Source organism: Chrysemys picta, chromosome 9 (genome assembly GCF_011386835.1).
Source record: "Chrysemys picta bellii isolate R12L10 chromosome 9, ASM1138683v2, whole genome shotgun sequence".
Taxonomy (NCBI): domain Eukaryota; kingdom Metazoa; phylum Chordata; order Testudines; family Emydidae; genus Chrysemys; species Chrysemys picta.
Window position 1 is genome coordinate 8,905,044 of NC_088799.1, and position 18,717 is coordinate 8,923,760.

Sequence of the window (18,717 nt, forward strand, 5' to 3'; positions counted from 1 at the left end):
GCAAAACTGGGTGATAAAGCAACTGAATCTGCTAGAAACAAATAATAATAGTTAAAATATTGGGATTGAAACTGGTGCCTGTAACCCTAGACATTTACAATGTAGCTATTTCTCTGTTATTTATCGCTTGCACTGTGTGTGTGTCATGACACAGATACCCACACAAACAAACTAGAGAGTTTTAATCTTGGGTCCAGATCCTCGATGGTGTCAATCATTGATGTCAATGGAGCTGGCCTGATTTATACCAGTTGTTCTGACCCTTTGACAAAAAATGTTCTGGTTTTTTTTTGTATTGTGGATCTTTTATCTGTGAAACAAACCACTCAAGAACAAGCAATGTTTTTATTAAAGACACTGAGTTAGAGGATGCTCAGATAATGTAAATTGCTGTAGCGCTGTTTGAAGTTGCTCAAACTCTGATGATTTACTTCAGCTGAGAACCTAGCCCATTAAGGTCCGAACATCCAATGGCAGAGATGCATGGTGAAATGGTCCTTATTAAATTATTCAAAGGATGAACATCTAGTGACACTTACAAATCTGGAGGATGAAATCTGAAGGTGACTCTTACTGGTCTCCAAGTATTTTTTGGATTAACAGGAATTGCTTGCTGGCTGCTCTGCTGAGGTTTCTAGTTCCTTTTTGAAGGATTTAATGGTCTGCAAAATTCAAAGCCATTTCAGCTTGTAACCCTTCTGCCCATCTGAGCTGGCAGCTACAAGGGCCGCGTTCAGTATCTAGGGGTTCTGTTTCAATAACACAATGCAAAACCAGCTCGATCCCCCACCCAGTGACCTGGGACAATTACATACTGCCCCCTGGGCGCCTCTAAGAGGCAATACTTTCCCTCTCGCAAACACGGAGTCTGAGTGTAGCAAAAATCTTTTAATAAACGAGGGAAACAATACAAACAGGATTCATAACACAACCCATGAGCAAAGGACCCCCCCCCCAAGTAAGTTTGGCAGTATCCTTTCCCCATCAGGGTCTTAAGTCCAGCAGCCCAAAAGATCACCCAAAGTCCCAAAAGTCCAACACCCCAAAAGTCTCTGTTCCTGGTCAGTGCAGCCTCAGAGTTCAAAAGTTTATCTGCAGAGTTTTACCTCCCAGCCTTAGGGGTGGGGGTGTTAAGGGGTACCTTACGTGGTCTGAGGCCGACTGCTCCGCCTCTCCAGGGGTTCTGCTGCAGCCTTCACCGCGAGCCGCTCCACCAGCCATCCCGTGAGCTGCTCCAGCCATTCCACAAACTGCTCCGCTCTGCCAGCCGCTCTGTTTCACCAGCTGCTCAGCAACATATCTTCAGCCCCCCCCCAGCACTCAGCACTGAAATCATTTAGTAATTTTAGCTCCTTAGTGATTTCAGCTTGCAATAGGTGAACCTTAGTGCTGGTGCACCGTTGACCCAAAGTGAATTCAGCTCAGCAGCCTGTAACTAGACTCCTAATAGAATTAAAATTAGCTCTGATATTAGTAGAGAGAGAAGATACAATTAGTATTTCAGGCCTTCAAAGGGAGCCCATACCATTAGGTACAAATACCTATCCCCAACCTCTCTTTCTCAATTCACTAGGTTTTGGAACCCATGTCCCTTGTCTAGCGAGTACTACTTAGTTGAGGGCGAGTCCCTCTGTCATAAAACAGTTTCATTGTCCTTGATCACATAATCAGGGTAACAACACTTTATTCTTCCTGCCCCAATAACAGAGAAACTGGGGATCCCACAGCAGCCAAAGTGACCATTTGGGCTCATGCCAGGCGGGTGGGTGTGCCTATGCAAACAAGATCAGCCCCTGAAGTTCTTTTCCACATCTTGCCACAATTCACCACCAGATGTCAGGGTAGAGCTCATCCTGACTCTGCTTACTGCATTTTGAAAGATTAGCCACTAAATTCACTTGCAATATAGGGGTTAACCCTCTGACGCTTTGGCCCGACCTGTCATTCCCTCTCCATGCCTGTCATTACAGGCTGGGCTCTGGAAGGAGGGAAAATGCTTGAGTGTGCAATGATCCATGATCTGATGCATTTGTTAGCCAAAAACTAACAACGTATAGGTGGCATCTGGAGTAGAATTCGTAAGTATTCACTGCTCCATAGAGTAACTCCTACTAGTGGAGGACACTAAAGCATTTCAGCAGCAGAAGTTATATGGTCTGTCCATATAGTGATCTACACAAAGCATTCATTACATGTTTTCCGCTAACACACTTAGGGCATGTTTACACTATAGCCCGAAGTCAACCTATGTGCGGTCAACTTACAGCCATCGCAGTAATTACTGTGGTGGCTGATGTCCACTCTACCCTCCTGTGGTGGTTCGTATCCTCACTAGGAGCGCTTCCACTGACTGAAGAGGGGCAGTGTTGGGGGGCCTCTCATGGAGGTGGAGTTATTATGCCAGTGTAGTATGGCACTTACATCGGCAGGACAAAACTGCACTGTGTACGGTGACATAACTAGGTTGACGTAAGCTGCCTTACTTCAACTAACTGTGTAGTGTAGACCAGGCCTTAGACTTATCCTCTGTGTGAGTATTTTGGGGTTCACAGAGATCAGCTTAACCACTGGAACTGCATACTGGGTACATAGACTTGACTGTAGTCAATTAACTGCATGCAAGTAGCATTTGGACTAGAACTTAGTACCTGCAACTCTAACAGAGCCTCTTACCCAGGGAACAAAGAGTCCCTTTTAGTCTGAAGCTGATATGCAAAAGCTTGATATAAATTCACCAACCAGTGGAGGGCAGTGTTTCACATATACAGAAACTGGTACATCACTACATGTTCATGTCATGTCTTTCGCACACAATTTAAGGGAAAAATTAGGAAGAAAATTAATACAGTAACATAACATTTCTCTTGCATTGTTTTCTTGTGCTCCCTTTATTGGTCTTTATCGACCTGTTATCTTCACCCGTGGGCTCTTTGTCTCTGCCCCAATCTTTTTGATTTGCATATAAACAGCGGGGCTCTGCTTCGTGATTTGAGGCCCTTAGGTGCCAGCACTCTATCAGTAATGTATAGTAAAAGCCAGTTAATGATGATTTATCTGTGGTATTGTAATAATGCCCAGCTTGGGTCTGCCTGTGGGGACCGAACCTGTGAATTCTGGATCCAAAAGCAGGCTTCTCTGCAATTTAAGCTAAAGGATGCACGCCATTAGCATGGAGGCAGCCGCAGACTCAAATCTGTGTCCTAGCCACCATAGGGGGACAAAGAGCCATGCTGGGTTATGGATTATGTAGAGTACATAGTGCCCCTCATCGAAAGCCTTGGCAATAAAACTGTTACTAAAGTAATAACATTGTCATTCAGTCGATCGGTATCAATACATTGGCCCTGATCATGCCAATGCTTAAGCATCTGAAAAGTTCACTTGTAAGTAAAATTAATGCATGGGGTTAAATGTTTGTAGGATCAGGGACATTGTTAATTCAATCGATGCATTGAAATGTTTAGCCCTGGTCTACCCTACAGAGCTAGGTCAACGCAAGGCAACTTATGTCCGCCTAACTCTGTAAGTGTCTACACTGCTTTCACTCCCGCCAACGTAAATCGCCCGCTACACCGACTTAATAATGCCACCTCTACGAGAGGCTTAGTGTCAATATCAATGTAATTAGGTTGACACGGTGTCAGTGTAGACGCTGTGTGCTTACATCGACTGTTGCTGGCTTTTGGAAGCCGTCCCACACTGACAGTTCAATCGGTGCAAGCGCTCCTGGTGAGAATATGCACCACCGACACAAGCAGCAAAGTGTAGACATGCACAAGCCATGTAATTTCTGCGGTGACCATATGCCAGTGTAGTTTAGGTCGACTTAACTTTGTAGTGTGGAGATGCCCTTATTTAAATAATAAAAGTGCAGCACTACAGTGACGTAGTTAGAACATCAGTAAAGATACAGTGCTGTAACTGCAGCCACAGCCTCGTGCCCTGTAGTAGCACTGTTGTAATCCATAGTATTTTGGTGTCATTGTAGGAAATTTTTTTTTTAAGTGATGCCCCCATCAAATTGTTTATACTAAAGCCATTGAGTAAAGGCTCAGTGTATTCTGTGTCAGTATTTATACTGCTCATCCCCATAGGAGCTCGGTGCCTTTCAGCCTCTCTAAACATCCATATTCCGAGTCAGATGGGAATAAGAAGTCCAGTTGTGCCTCTCGGAGCGAGGGTTAACAATTGGCTATTGCGTAGGTCAAACCCCCCAGGCGGTTTGTGTCACTAAGTTAGGAAGCGCTTTATGTGATCTCCTTCTCTGAGTGTGCACCAAGCAGCCAGCAGTCCCGTTACAATCCAGGACAGATCTGTCCTCCACAGAGGCTGATTCTCTCCTCTGCCTAATGTGAACTCATACAGAGAGACTGCAAAGCAGCCAGCCAGCCAGCTGTGAGATGAGGCAGGCGCATGGTTGTGTGTGAGATTCTCCGACAGGGAGGCGTCCCTTTTTCAGCCTTTTACACTGACTTAAGAATTGAGATGGTGGGGGCAGCTTGGAGCTGAAGATCCCAAGAAGGGCGGCTGGATCTCGTCAGGCAGACAGGTTGGCTTTGTGTGATCACACTTACTGTGTCGTGTGTAAAAGGCACTGCAGGTGGCTGCTGCTAGGGCTCAACGTTGGGTCATAGAACGGCAGGAACAAGGAAATATTTGGGAGGCAGCAGCAGAATGTTCCCTCTGCTCGCCGGCTGGAGGGTTGCCTTGTGCAGGAATCATTTTAAAAAATGGGTTATAAAATGATGATGCTTTGTGGGACGATAAAGAACTAATCTGGTGGTTGGGGATCCCTAAAGATTTCTTTCCATCTGAAAACAATCTGCTGGCGAGGTTCGGGAGGGACTCCTGCCGTCCAGTCTGTTGTTTCTCCTGAATGACTGAGTGGCGTGCCAAAGTAATATAGCAAATGTAATCGGCATTGTGCATTTATTGCTAGCTTTGGAGTCTGCTGCATACTATTTGTCATTCACAAGGGACTTTAACAAGCCGGTGTTGAAATATGAAGCCTCCTCTTGTTGCATCCTGTTTACCGAGCAGGGAGTTTTTAAAGTGTTCCCTTTATCCTGCATTGCTGTGTAGCTAGAATTTTAGGCAAGAGGGTAAAATAAAGCTGACTCAGGGGAAAGACGTTGTTAAAAACCATTAAGAAATGTTTCAGAGTAGCAGCGGTGGTAGTCTGTTTCCGCAAAAAGAACAGGAATGTTTGTTTGTCTAGGGACCAGTTTCTGATCTCCGTTACATTGCTTTAGATCTGGAATAAGTCCATTGAAGGTGTAACAGATTAGACCCTGGTCTCTAATGTCTTTGCGATTAGGAAAGTTTCTGCTAGTTAGAGGGTTGTTTGAGCTTTCTGAAACCGTCTGAATTCTCCATTTCAAACGAATTCCTATTTTATTTTGCCAAAAGACGTTGAAATGGTGTGGGTGGGGGTTTCTTTTTTGGGGTACTTCACCATATAAACATGTTCATAATAAGCATAATGTAAATTTCCTGCATTCTTTACAGATACAGCCTTGTATGATCTTATTACACCGCTGTTGGTTATGATTAGAAGCATCTGCATCACAAAACAAAGCGTTAGAGAGAACCTAAAACCTGAACAATGAATACATACACGGACACAATTAATTTGCCTTAATAATCTGCAATAATCATCTGTATACAGCTATGGCAACTCTTTTCTGAATTGAGTTGTTATAGGACTAATCTAAGACTCCAGATGCGTATTTAAGTTCATATGGCCTCCTGGCCCAAATTCAGAAGCTAAATTATTTTTGCAAGTCCTAAAGACACAAACTCTCTAGCAAAAAAAAGGAATCTGATTTATTTTCACTTTCTTTCCAGAAGCCTCCTGAGTCTGGAGGAATGAATTTGATTTACTGAGGGCTTTCAAATTTTTCTCCTTTAAAAAGCCAGACATCCACAGACCATTTCACTAGAGATGGTTAGACTGGAAAAAATGACCCCAGCATTTCCTTCCCACTAAAGAGAGATCTGTGCCAAAGTTCTCTTGCAACTGGCATGCAGCACTAAAACAAACCTGGAAGAGCGCACACTAGCAGTAGTACTGTATATATAGCAGTAGTAATAATCTGCTTTGCCAAAGTCTGCGTCAGTCAGCCCGCCTTTTCCGTCCGTTCACCTACTTTACATTGGCATATGACCCAAGGATAAATATTTCACTGATTTATTAAAATGATAGAGGAGCCTGAACTAGAACTCTGGATCTGCCCCCCTCTTTCAGGACACTTTTGGGTCTGGATCTCATACCAGATCTGAGCTTCCTGGCCATTCCTGACATCTACAGAACTTGTACTAGCGAATTATTTAAGTATACGCTTAACTTTAAGCGTGTGAGCATTTTCTTTGGCTTCAGTGCAACTACATTTGTGCTTAAAATTTAGCACACGTTTGAGCCATGATACAATCACCCCTGAACTCGGGGGAGGGAGGGTGAAGTTTGGGTTTGGATCCAGAGTTTGTGGCTCCATCCCATCTCAGTGGAAACACAAACACATAGTTAGTAGGGGAAACAGGCCTGATCAAAACGAGCCACCTATGTGAAAATGCATGGCTGCAGTTTGCTGTGACAAGTTACCTAGCTCATGTGCGTGGGAAGCAAGGACTTCGTTACACTGGGGACAATCGTTTTTTCCTCGCTGTTCCTCTCACCTTCAGTGACCCAAGCCATAATGGTCATCCTCGTGCCTGGAAAGAATTCAAATGCTTCCCTGGAGGCTGACACTAACGACAATGCTTTGCACCGCCGTAGTACGTTTTATCCAAAGATCTCAACGCGTAGTTGCTCAGCTAACAGGATCAAATCATATGGCAGCTAGACATCCCACCTCTCTCCAGGTAGAGTCTAAGTGCCCCAACTCAACTCAAAACTGAGTTCTGTCAGCTTGACAAGAGACCCCCTCAGGCCCTTTCTTCAACCTGCATTGACTAGTGGGTCAGAATTTAAGCACTTTTCACTTTAGCAAGAGGATCAAGGAAAGGAGCTAGGAACCTGGTCCAAACCCCATTTAAATCAACGGGAGTCTTTCCGTAGGCCACAATGGACTTTGGATCCAATACTCACTAATTTTTGTGGTGTTTGTAGCTGTGGAACATAGGAGCAGCCATACTGGAGTTAGACCAGTGGTCCACGTAGCCCAGTATCCTGTCTTACGACAGTGGCCAATGCCAGTGTAACCCACGCACCTTCTGGGTGTGGTGTTGTGTCCCATCTAGTGGCACCGAGACCACTTAGAGAGAGTTAAATGAGTTTGCTCTACAGCCTTAGCTAACAGTCAGTTGGCTTTTAGCTCATGCTGTAGAGGCTCATGAACTAAGCTCCAGAGATCCCCGGTTCAATCCCGCCTGCCGCTGCCGGTGCTACACCAGGTGCCCCAGAGGGAATGAACAGAACAAGTGATCCATCCCCTGTTGCCCATTCCCAGCTTCTGGCAAACAAAGGCTAGGGAAACATCCAACTGATATAATTTGCTGTATACTGCATCATCAAATTCTTGGATATCTGCTGTCAGCTGCCATTTTGTGAGGCAGAACAGAGGCACCTCAGCTGACAGAAGAAGTGGGCTGTAGTCCACGAAAGCTTATGCTCTAATAAATTTGTTAGTCTCTAAGGTGCCACAAGTACTCCTGTTCTTCTTCTTTCAGCTGACAGAGAACACCGACCTAGTGCTCTCCCTCATGGGGACCTCACTCTTACTCCTTCCTGTTTCCTTTTGTGGGGTTGAGGTGAGCATGTAGATCTCTTGATCCTCCCGTTACCAGAGTGGACCAGGGGTACGTACACAAGGAACTTAATAAAACGAGGGATGTCCAGATAGGTCATGCACTCGTTTTTTGCTTAAGTATTCAGGAGTTGGATGTGTCTCCGGTCACAGGTTAGACTGGACACACTCATTTTAAGTCATTCAGCCTGAAGGCTATGGCTGCTCTTTGAGCATGGAAAAACATAACCGCCACATAGGTCACTTTCATCTCTGACTTCTGTGCCCCTGTCATTTAGAGCTAAAAATGAACAACATGAAGCGCCGAGCCAGCAAGGCAGACCACATGGTGAAACGAACCAAATGTAACTTGAACAATCTCTACTGAAAGCTTCTGGCTGGGAAGAAACGTTTGCAGATCCTCCCACGACGAGGGGCCGAGGCAAAGCTCCGTGTTAGTCATTAGCTGCTCCCAGTGATTGAAACGCTGGTCCGGATTTAGCATTACAGGGAGAAGAAACTTCAGAGAGGATTTGCTTTGTGATGAAAGATCCACGTGGGCATTAGTTCAACTCCTGCCCACGTAGTCATTCTGGGACACAATTTTCTGAATAATCAGAAGCTTTTTTCTTTTTAACCTTTTCCTTCTGTTTCATGGGCAACGTATGGCACCACCTGCAAGACTGCATTGGTTCCGTCCCATGATGGGGAGTGCTACAGTAGAAATCCCATTCACACTATCCTCTGGCTGCCTCTGCTTCCCAAGGGACTAGAAGTGCATCTGCAATGCATCATTCAAGTCCATAGGAATTTGGTCTGAGTAAGGACTGCAGCACCAGGCCTCTAATCCTCCTAGCCCAGGGGCGGGCAAACTTTTTGGCCTGAGGGCCACATCGGGTTTCGGAAATTGTATGGAGGGTCGGTTAGGGGAGGGGGTCGTGGCCAGGCCCCCGCCTCCAATCTGCCCCCCCGGGATTCCTGCCCCATCCAACCCCCCCTGTTCCCTGATGCCCCTGCCCTCGGGACCCCTGCCCCCCTGGACCCCTGCCCCCATTCAACCCCCTATTTCCCTCCGACCGCCCCAACCCCTATCCACACCCCCTCCCCCTTACCACCACCTCGAACTCCCGTGCCCTCTATCCAACCCTTCCACTTCCTGCCCCCTTAATGCGCTGCCTGGAGCACTGGTGGCTGGTGGCACTACATCCGCGCTGCCTGGTTGAACCCGGGCCACGCCGCTGCCGCCGCCACCACCACCGCGCAGCACAGAGACCGGGTCAGGCCGGGCTCTGCAGCTGCGCTGCCCAAGGAGCTCACAGCCCCACCGCCCAGAGCATTGCGCCGGCGGCGGAGCGAGCAAGCTGAGGCTGCAGGGGAGGAGACTGGGGCTAGTCTCCCAAGCCAGGAGCTAGGGGGCCGGACAGGACGGTCCCGCGGGCTGGATGTGGTCCGCGGGCCGTAGTTTGCCCACCCCATCCTAGCCTAACACCTGCTTTCCTGCTGCATTACTGCCCATGGGGGTGTTGCTCCAAAACCTCTAGATTGGTCCATTCTGCCCTGGCAACAAAACCAAGATTTGAAAGGGGCCGAGAATTATTTTGAAAATAGAAGCTTTTACACTATCCAAATCCTACCATGCTCCCATGAAATTATTAAAAGAAATTCATAATGGAAGTTGCTTGTTCGAAAATAAGTATTCCCTTGCAGCATTTGCAACCCAAATACTGCAGCGTGGGGAACCTGTAAGAGAAAATGACATCAGTGATTCAATGGAAGAATAAGTGGAACTGCTCTTGTTGGATTTTCATGGTCTGAGAGAGTTTTAAACAGTAAACAAAGAGCACAAATAGGGCTCTAAAACAAATCTTTCTGGTTTACTAATCCAAGGTGCATTTATAGATGGGGGGCAGGAGGGGAACTGTTTTGTTTACAATATATGATTTGAAATTTACAAAATCAAGGGGGGGGGGTTAGATCGATATCTTCTGTTACAATTAATGAAAGATGCATGCCTAAAATCCCCTCGCCTGTTTTTTCCCCCACTGTGTTAGTCTTAATTTTACACTCCGATTAGAATCACAGATTTGTGCTGGCTCAGAGCAGAAGGCTCATCTCTACTCAGATCGTGGCCGAGCCGAGTGGGAATTAGGATGACATCCTTCTTGAGCTTGACAAAGGTTTTCTTTCACCCCCAGGGTGCCTGCCTCCCCCCACACCCACATAACACGATATAAATGCAAGATGCATCTTTCCACCCTCATTAAGGAGGGGATGAACTTTGCACTGGAAATTTGTAACCCATGAGTCCAAGATTAGCAGCTTGAAATGGTGGGTTGATGCAGTTCCCTGGCATACTCAGCAGCAGGAAGGGCAGTGGTAGTGGCCAGTCACTAATAAACAAAGAAACCCCAGTGTCCTGTTACGGCTGGTTGCCTCAGAGTCTTTCATTAAGCAATAAGGCCCTGCTGTGTCACTCTGCTAGACAGTCAGGTCTTTCACTCTGGCAACTCGCCTTTCAGACGCTCATTTGGAAACATATTCGTTGTCATTAGCATATAAACTAATTCAGCTTTGCTCAGCGAAGGGTGGGGCAAGGGGAACAAGATGATGTTTGTAATCAGCGGTTGATGGTGCAGCTCATATAGGAACTGGTTTTTGCGGGCTCTGCTCCAAACCTGCCAGGAGAGAGGGCGTGCAAGTATCACAATCAGAAATGCAACACCATGATTAAAAGAAGAAGAAAAGAAAAAAAAAAAAAAACCCCACCACAAACCATGTCTGACTAACTTCCCTTAGGAATCACAAAGCGTGACTGAGCAGTTTTCCCCTTTAGAGATGAGTTTGTATCCCTGCAGCTTCTGCCCTAGGGGATCAAAAAGAGGAGCTGGGCTAGACAGAGGGGTACGGTAATTGCTTTTTTTTTTTTTTTTTTTTTTAACAAAAGAAAAATGTGTGTGTGTGTGTGTGTGTGTGTGCGCGCAGAACTAATTTATGGTGCCTGATTCTGTTGACTTATGCCAGTCTTATGTTGGTGTAGCTCTGGTGGCTCTGCTGGGGTAACTCTGCTCTCACGGTGGTGTAAGAGGAGAATCAGACTCACTGAGTCCTACGTTTCTATAGGGCCGAAGGGCTAGATTCCCAGATAAACATGTAGGTGTGGTTGTCACGGATCCGCAGTGTCGTGCGATCTCCCAGATTTGGAACCGTCGCTTGGAGGAACCCCTTCAAGGTGCCAGACCCCCAAGGGGTCTCGCCCTTCCTCCAGGGTAGGCCGTCTGGCCTCCCTACTTCCTTTGACTGAACGTCTGCAGCTCCAACATCCCTGCTTCACACCGAGAACTCTCTTCAGTGAGCCCAGGCGAGGTAGCCTCCCGGTAGAGACTGGCCCACTGTTCAGGGATGAATGCACCTCACCAAGTCTTTGCAGTGACGCTCGGGCAACATTGTTGAAGCAGTCAGGTTTATCAGTTAACTGGAAAACAGCCTAGGAAGTCCTTAGACTATGTTATAACCTTCATTTCTCCTAAGTCCATTCTGGTTAGCCCAGAGCCCAGCCAAGCTGTAGTGAACTCTATGTAAAGACCTTGTGTCTCTCTCTGTCTGACCTCCTTGGTCAGTTCCCAGGTGAGAGCCCTGACTCCTTCCAGCAACCAGTTCCTATTCCTCACCTCGCAGCTCTCCAGTATTTTGCTCTCAAGCTGGGGTCTTTGCTCAGCTTCCCTGCTGAAAGGTGGGGAAATCCACCTCCCTCTGGATCATTGGCTGTTAGGTGTCAATGTCCCAGTGACTGGATTTGCCATGTTCTTGGATTTTCCATTGATGTGGGATTGGCTTTGGTTGAGATCTGCCCAGGGCAGGAACCCAAGGAGCCGGGCCAGTCTCACCTGACATAAATTAGAGTTGACTGAGAACATTTTGACAGATGCTTGGTTGCCACGGCCCCGGAGTGGACATTCCAGCAGCTGAGTACACCCCGAGAGCAGCAGCGCTCTGCACATGTGGGTCTGCCCCCCACCTCTCGCCTGAGCTGGGGCTGCCGTGGAGGGTGGTAGAGACTCATTAAACCAATACTGCACACCCTGGAGAATCCCTCCGCACTACCCCCAGGGTGGCCAACTTTCTAATCTCACAAAACTAAACACCCTTGTCCCACCCCCTCCCCCGAGGCTTCATCCCTTCCCTGAGTTCAGGGTACGGGAATGGGCTCCGAGCTGGGGCCAAGGGGTCTGGAGTGTGTGTGGGGGGGTTCCGAGTTGGGGCAGGAGGTGGAGTGCAGGATCTAGGAGGGAGTTGGGGTGCGGGAGGGGGCTCAGGGCTGGTATAGGGGGTTGGGGTGAAGGAGGGGGAGCGGGGTGCAGGCTCCATGAGGGAGTTGGGGTGCGGGAGGAGGCTCAGGGCTGGGATGGGGGTTGGGATGTAGGAGGGGGAGCAGGGTGTGGGCTCCAGGAGGGAGTTTGGGTACGGGCTCTGGGCGGCACTTACCTCAGGTGACTCCTTGGAAGTGGCGACATGTCCCTCAGCTCTGAGGCGAAGGCGCAGCCAAGCGGCTCTGCGTGGTGCGTGCTGCCTCCACCTGCAGGTGCTGCCCCCCCAACTCCTATTGGCTGGCCAATGGGAGCTGCAGAGCCGACACTCTGGGTTGGGGCAGCGCATGGAGCCCCCTGGCTACATATCTGCCTAGGCGCTGAGGAACGTGTCACTGCTTCTGGGGAGCCACCCAGAGAGCCTGCCTTAGCCCCGTTGTGCTGCCGCCGGGACTTTTAACAGCCCAGTCAGTAGTGCTGACTGGAGCCGCCAGGGTCCCTTTTCGACCAGGTGTTCCGATCGAAAACTGAACACCTGGCAACCTTAACTACCCAGGAAGTCACCAGTGGCCAGATCTGCCGACTTGTACAGTCCTTCTATACTGCTGGAGCTGTGTAAAAGCAGCACAAGGCAATGGGGAAGAGAGGCGTGAGTGTGCTGTAATCTACAGTCTGTGTTGTAGTGAAATCTTTCTTTGTGACCCTCACAATTACATCTCATGATGCTCCCTCGGGGAACAGGCTTTTAAATTTAGATGCTCACAGTCAGAGAGAGGCCAAGGGCTGCAGGGGCAGACAGCTGAACCTAACTCTGTCCCCGCCAGGCAGGGATGAAGCACCGAGGAACAGAGCAAAATGGTGGACACTTGCACTGCTGCTGCCCGTGCTGTACCTGCTCTGTGGCTGACGAGACAGCGCTGAAGGCAGCACCCGCCACCAGAAGGAAAGTCACTCGCGGTTGCTGCCCATTTACAACCACTCCACTTTAAAACCAGAGCAGTCTGAAGAAGCATCAGCACCACCACAATTGAGTGCAGACGTTTGTAGCCACCGAAGAGTCCTTGCTAGCGCCCAGAAAACCTCAGTGAGTCCCGTTGCGGGAGTCCCGTTGCTTTGCAGCAATGGCATAGCTAGCCACACCATTTGCTATCCCCTTCCAAGCCTACACGTTATGTTTAGTTTCTCCCCACACCAAAAACAGTCAGCACTTTGCATGGTGCAGAAATCTGATTTTCTTTTGTTCCAGCCAACTCATCCACAGGGTTTTGTTTTAGATACAGAATTTGTCACAGTTATTGTGAGGGTCTGATCAGACCCATTCTTTGCTCCCATGTTTACTATATGCCCCTTCCCAGCTTGCACTATGCTGTGTAACTGAGATTCACACTGCAACAGTATAGCAGTACCCCCAAATTCTTCAGTCCCTGCTCCAGAGACCCTCATCACCCCCTGATCCCCACAAATCAATGGCCCAAGGGCCTATTTTCCCCTGAAGAGCACCTCATGTTGTCATTTACTCACATACACAGTGGGCATAGGATGTTCAGAGATTATTCTGGAACCCATCACCATATCTTTTTGCTGAGCCGCCAAAGCAGGCCAGCTGCTCTGAATTTATTTGATACTATGGTAGCACCTAGAGGCCTTAGCCATGAAGGTCCCTGTACTAGGCATGGTACAAACCCAGAGAGGGAAATTCCTTCTCCAATGAGCACACGTCCTAAGAAAAACCTAAGTCTTTCTTTCAGTATGTTTTCCCCCTCAAGGTTTTTAGGGTGCCATGGTTACAAGAGAAGCAAAACCAGCATGGTTTTAGTTATTCATAAAAGAAACCGAAATCAGTCAGCCTGATTTATATTCCAGAGTCCAGCCTCAGAGCAACGGGGTGCACAGCTCCACCAGCATACGGTCAAGCAAAGATTGGATCAAATGAACCTGGATAGAGAGGGATCCCTGGGCACAGACTTCAAAATATGCGGACAAGCTTCTCCAAACCTTTGGTAGTTCAAGGGTCTCTTATGTCCCCAAGCCAGTCAGGGTCTAACAAAGTTCCCCTTAATTTCTCAACCACTATAATAATGATCAGAGATGCGTTATCACCAAAACCCTTTGGCACCTCCACATTAACTGGGGGGCATCTCTAATGGCAATATGAGAGAATGAAATGCAAGAAATGAATAAAATCTTACAAACAAATAAAAACAAAAACCCTCCTCCAAACAGAATTTTGACCCCAAAAAGAGGAAAGTGTCAGTCTCCCCACGAAGTCTTCTAGGAACTTCACTATTGCTATTAATTTCATATGGAAAGCGCTCAGCTTGTCGACACTGTTGAGAAAACAGGGCGTAGGTTTGGGCATCGTCTGTGGCAGAGTTAATCAGAACTACTCACTTCCCATGAGTCTAGCTAGCTTTGGTGGGCGGATTACAAACATCACTCCCATCGCTAATACGACAGACTCTGCTCCAGGGTACTGGAGATTATTAAAAAAACAACAAACAATGACTTGCCTTCATTGCGTTGGCAAACACATAAAATGCATGACTAATGCTAACCGGCCTTGGTTTGGTTTGGTTTCCCCTCTTATAGTTGCTTTATAAGTTTGTTTTTTAAAAGAGAATTTTTCTGGTTTTGATGCTCTTTTGCGCACTAATGGATTTTTGTGGGAAAGGACAAAATGAAGTCATAGAAACGAGGCTTGCTAAGGATCTCAGTCTTGTCAATGCCACTGACTAGGTGAGATTTTTCCTTATAGTCCATATGAGATTTCCTCTGTAGTCTAACCACTGTCCAACACATTCAGAGAGGATGGGCAAGGTGGTGTACATTACACATCGGTGGGTAGGTGAAACGGTCTAAAGGGAATCTAAGCAGCTGTAACTCACAGGTACAAGAAGAGACGGTTGTAGCAGGTGAAGCAGCTAATGAAAGGTTGTGAGAAGGTATAAGTTAATGTAGGTGATCCAAATATTTTACTTTGCATCTTCTGGCTCTTCGATATTCATGTTATAGTGTTGCCAACTCCCATGATTTTATTGCAAGTCTCGTGAGACTTGACACTTTAAGAAAAGCTTCAGTTCTTGGAGTCAAGTTGATTAACTGAGACTCTCAGCTTTCGTTTGAAAAGGAAGTTTCTACCCTTTGTGGGTGCAGAGAAAAGCTTGAAAACAGGCATCGTAAAGGCTTAAAAACCAGATGGTACCATAAAGAGACCCTCAAATTTATTTGCATTCGACGAAGTGGGCATTCACCCATGAAAGCTCGTGCGCCGATACGTCTGTTAGTCTATAAGGTGCCACAGGACTCTTTGCTGCTTTTACAGATCCGGACTAACGCGGCTACCCCTCGGATACTCAACTTTATTATAATTTTAAAGCCATTTTCATGGTTTGGAAAACTTCCTGACTCCTGCTTCCTCCCCACCACTCCACTCCTATTTTCATGTCCTGTCCCTAACTCCTGCTCCTCACCCTCTCACATCTCCCCTGCCCACACCCCACCTGTGGGTTCCTCACTCTCCTGCATCTGAGTCAGGCTGTCTCCTGCTTCTTCTCCATGCCACCTGGGCACCAGCAGGGGATCACTGAAAGCACAGGAGAGACAAAGTCCCCGCTCTCAGTTCTGGGGCTTGTAACCACAGTGGCCCCCAAAGATCAATGGAAAGGACACTCCCGCTCAGTCCCCGCAGCCCTAAAATAGAATGTGCCCAGCCACTGTGTGTGGACAGTGTAGGCAGAGTCTGGTTGCACGTCGGAGCCATGAGGAGAGGGAGCATGCTCAGTGCAGACGGACTGTTTGGAGAATGTAGAGGCTAAATGCTAACACGTCTCCAATGAGCAGGTGTGAGCCTGGCTGGTAACTTGGCCAAATCTGGGCAACACTTTAAGGGCAGCAAAATGCATATTCCTGAAAGAGTCGGGGCTGGAGAGACAGACCGAGAGCAAGTGGCTTTATAGCTGGGTGGTTACAGTAACTCACGTGAGGTGGGAGACCCGGGATTCAGTCCTCCTGCTTCAATGGCTTTACAAATTCTTTATCCACCGTGGAACAGCTGAGGCGAGGCTAGGCTGAGCTTTCCAGCAGTGCCGAACAGGAGTGATTTCCTTTCACTTGACCGTAACAAGGCATTCTAGAGCTGGGGCTAAAACGTGTCTTAAACCCCAAACCAAGTGAGAGGCGTGTTTCGATGGAAGAGAGAGTCTAGCTTGGCCGTTCAGGGCAGCACCCTTTGTCACTGAGAGAAGGTAAACCCTGCTGCTCTGTGCCCTACAAAGCTAATGGGTGAGTTTGAGCGAAGGCTGTGTTTGATGTCTGTATGGGGCGGGGGGATGAACCCAAATAAGCTGGTGCCAAACTATAAACACATACAGCGGAGTCAACCCGCGTTGCCATCTCCGCTTGCAGAGGCTGTGGCAATTTAGCTGGTTGTCATCAGTGCCAGGGCGGTTCCCACCCATCCCCCATTGAGTAGGACGGTCCTGGCTTCCACAGCGCTCTCCAGGCTTAAGAAAAAGCCACAAACCGCTTTGCTGCGATACCACGTGGGGATGTGGGGCACAGAGTCAACACAGCCTCAGGTCACAGTGGTGATTCAATGGTGCAGGGTGCCTCAGTCGGCATCCTAAAGGCAAGATCCTGCCAGCTGACAGAGGAAGAGACCTGGGTTCTCTTCCCAGCTGTGTGACCTTGAGCTAGACACCTCGCCCCTCTGTTTTCCTTCCCACCCTCAGTGTTTCTTCTCTGTGTAGATTGTAAGCTCTTTGGGACAGGGACTGTCTCTTACAGTGTGTCTGGGGCCCTGATCTTGGGTGAGGCCTCTAGGCAGTAGAGTAAAACCGCTCCCCTCACCTGCCCCATGAGCCTCACTCAAACCAGCCAGTCTGTTGGTGGACTCTGGTTCCACAGTTATTCATTAGCACCATCTCCCGATTTTCTTCCAGCCACCCACAGTGCTCAGGGGCAGAGGGGCTACCGGGGCTGATAACATTGCTAATTGGTTGTATAAACAAAATGGAAATGCACCCATCAATCATGTGTGCCTCAGCTGCTGTCCTTCACTCCAGATGTATTGATTTCTTTGGTTTAAATCCCACCGGGAGGCGGATCCTCAAGACCAAGGATGGAGCTGGGGGGGGGAGGGTTTTTCCAAAAATGGTTCTATATTATTTGCATTATGGCAGTGTCTAGGGGCCCCAGTCCTAGACCATGGGCCCCTGTACCAGCGCTGTGCAAACACAGAACTAAAGGACAGTCCCGCCCCAAAGAGCTAGTTTGTCATACTTTTCCAAATCGATTAAAACCGTGTTTTGTACTCAATGTTTCAGTGATGATTTTGATACATTTTTTTTTTCTAAGTTCTTACTTGTCCCCTCTTCTCTCCCACCCTTCCACCTCTCCCCTGTGTCACAGCCGTTCTGATGAGCCCTGTTCGCTAAGGCTAACCGGAAAGCCAGCCGGCAATGCCTGCAAGCTATAATGATCTTGTCTAACAGCTGGTGTGGCTGCTAAATCTGAAGGGAAGTATTTCATAAAGCTGAGCTCCTCCCACGATGATTTGGACTAACGGGGGCCAAAGTAAACCTCAGCATCAGCGAGTGAGACGCCCACTGGCTGCCATGAGTTATGCCCACTTACATCAGGGCTCAATGTGGCCTAGGAAACTAGCAGACTGCAGCAGCAAGAGTTGGCAGAGCTGTGTGTGTGATGGGAGACGCCTGCAGAGCCCCTTGCTGGCTGACAGGCCCAGTTATATAAGCACCACAGTTCAGTTTAATGTTATTCCACATCGCATCTGTCCCTAACGCTTGGCCGGGGAGGACTTGCACGGTTGGAGGATCCCATCCTGCGCCTTTTGACGTCAGTGGGTCTTTGCAATCCACCAACCCTGTTACCAGCCTCAGCAGAGGGGCTGTTCACTGACCGGTCAGAGGGGCTGATCTCCACTCTCGGGGTATCCCTGCTAGGTAGAGTTGTGTCCCACTAGCAGGGTCACCTGGTGTGGAAGCTTAGATTGTCACTGCCCAAGCTGTGTCCTTTGAATAAATACAGGACAGCTAATCTCAAGCCTGCCATCTTTCGGCAACACTGATTTTTTTTACTTCCTACACCAGCCCTCCTCTCCCTGTGATTGACTTTCTGCTCCCTTGCTAGCGTGACCCTGGCTGTTTTGAGGAGACCTCCACCCCTGACTTTTCTTTAATTTATATTTTATTGATCTGCCCTTGTTTTTGGAAAAAAGATGGAAAGAACAAAAAACAGGAAAAGAATGGGAGGAAAGGGGGAAGGAAGAGGGGCCGAGGGTATGGGGGGAAAGGAGAGTGACCTATCTGTTTCCATTCACTCGGAATTAATCAGATTTCTAAAAAGTTAGACCAAATCTTTTCATATTTATCTGAGATCCCAATTCTCTGCAGTGTTACCTGCCCTTTAGCTGCCCCGTCAGCCAAGGCACTGTGCTAAGTTTCTGTCCAGGGAGACGGCCTGTTCTTCCATCTCCCTGTTTGGCTACAAGTGCTGCTTCGGAGAACCAGGCTTCACGTGAGTTGGCGAGTTTCCATGATGATGGGATCTCTCCCAAAACACAGTTCTGGAAAGTAATTTTTAAGGAGAGATCCATCATCATAGTAACCCTCCTGTCTGCCTGTAGCCAGAAGGACTGTATCCTGGGACTTTTCTAAATCTTTGCTTTT

At 48.0% G+C, this 18,717-nt stretch overlaps 1 protein-coding gene across 7 annotated transcripts in view; it reads left to right on the forward strand.

Moving 5' to 3' along the window:
- Positions 1–18,717, forward strand: part of MCF2L2 (MCF.2 cell line derived transforming sequence-like 2) — a 312,498-nt gene that overhangs the window by 54,926 nt on the left and 238,855 nt on the right. Inside the window, exon 1 of one of the 7 annotated variants that reach the window (XM_024107390.3) lies at positions 4,388–4,549. The exons of the other annotated variants lie outside the window; for them this stretch is intronic. The gene's annotated coding sequence lies outside the window, so the exon portion shown is untranslated. Of the gene's footprint in view, positions 1–4,387; positions 4,550–18,717 lie in introns of those variants that run through there. 7 annotated transcript variants of the gene reach the window in all.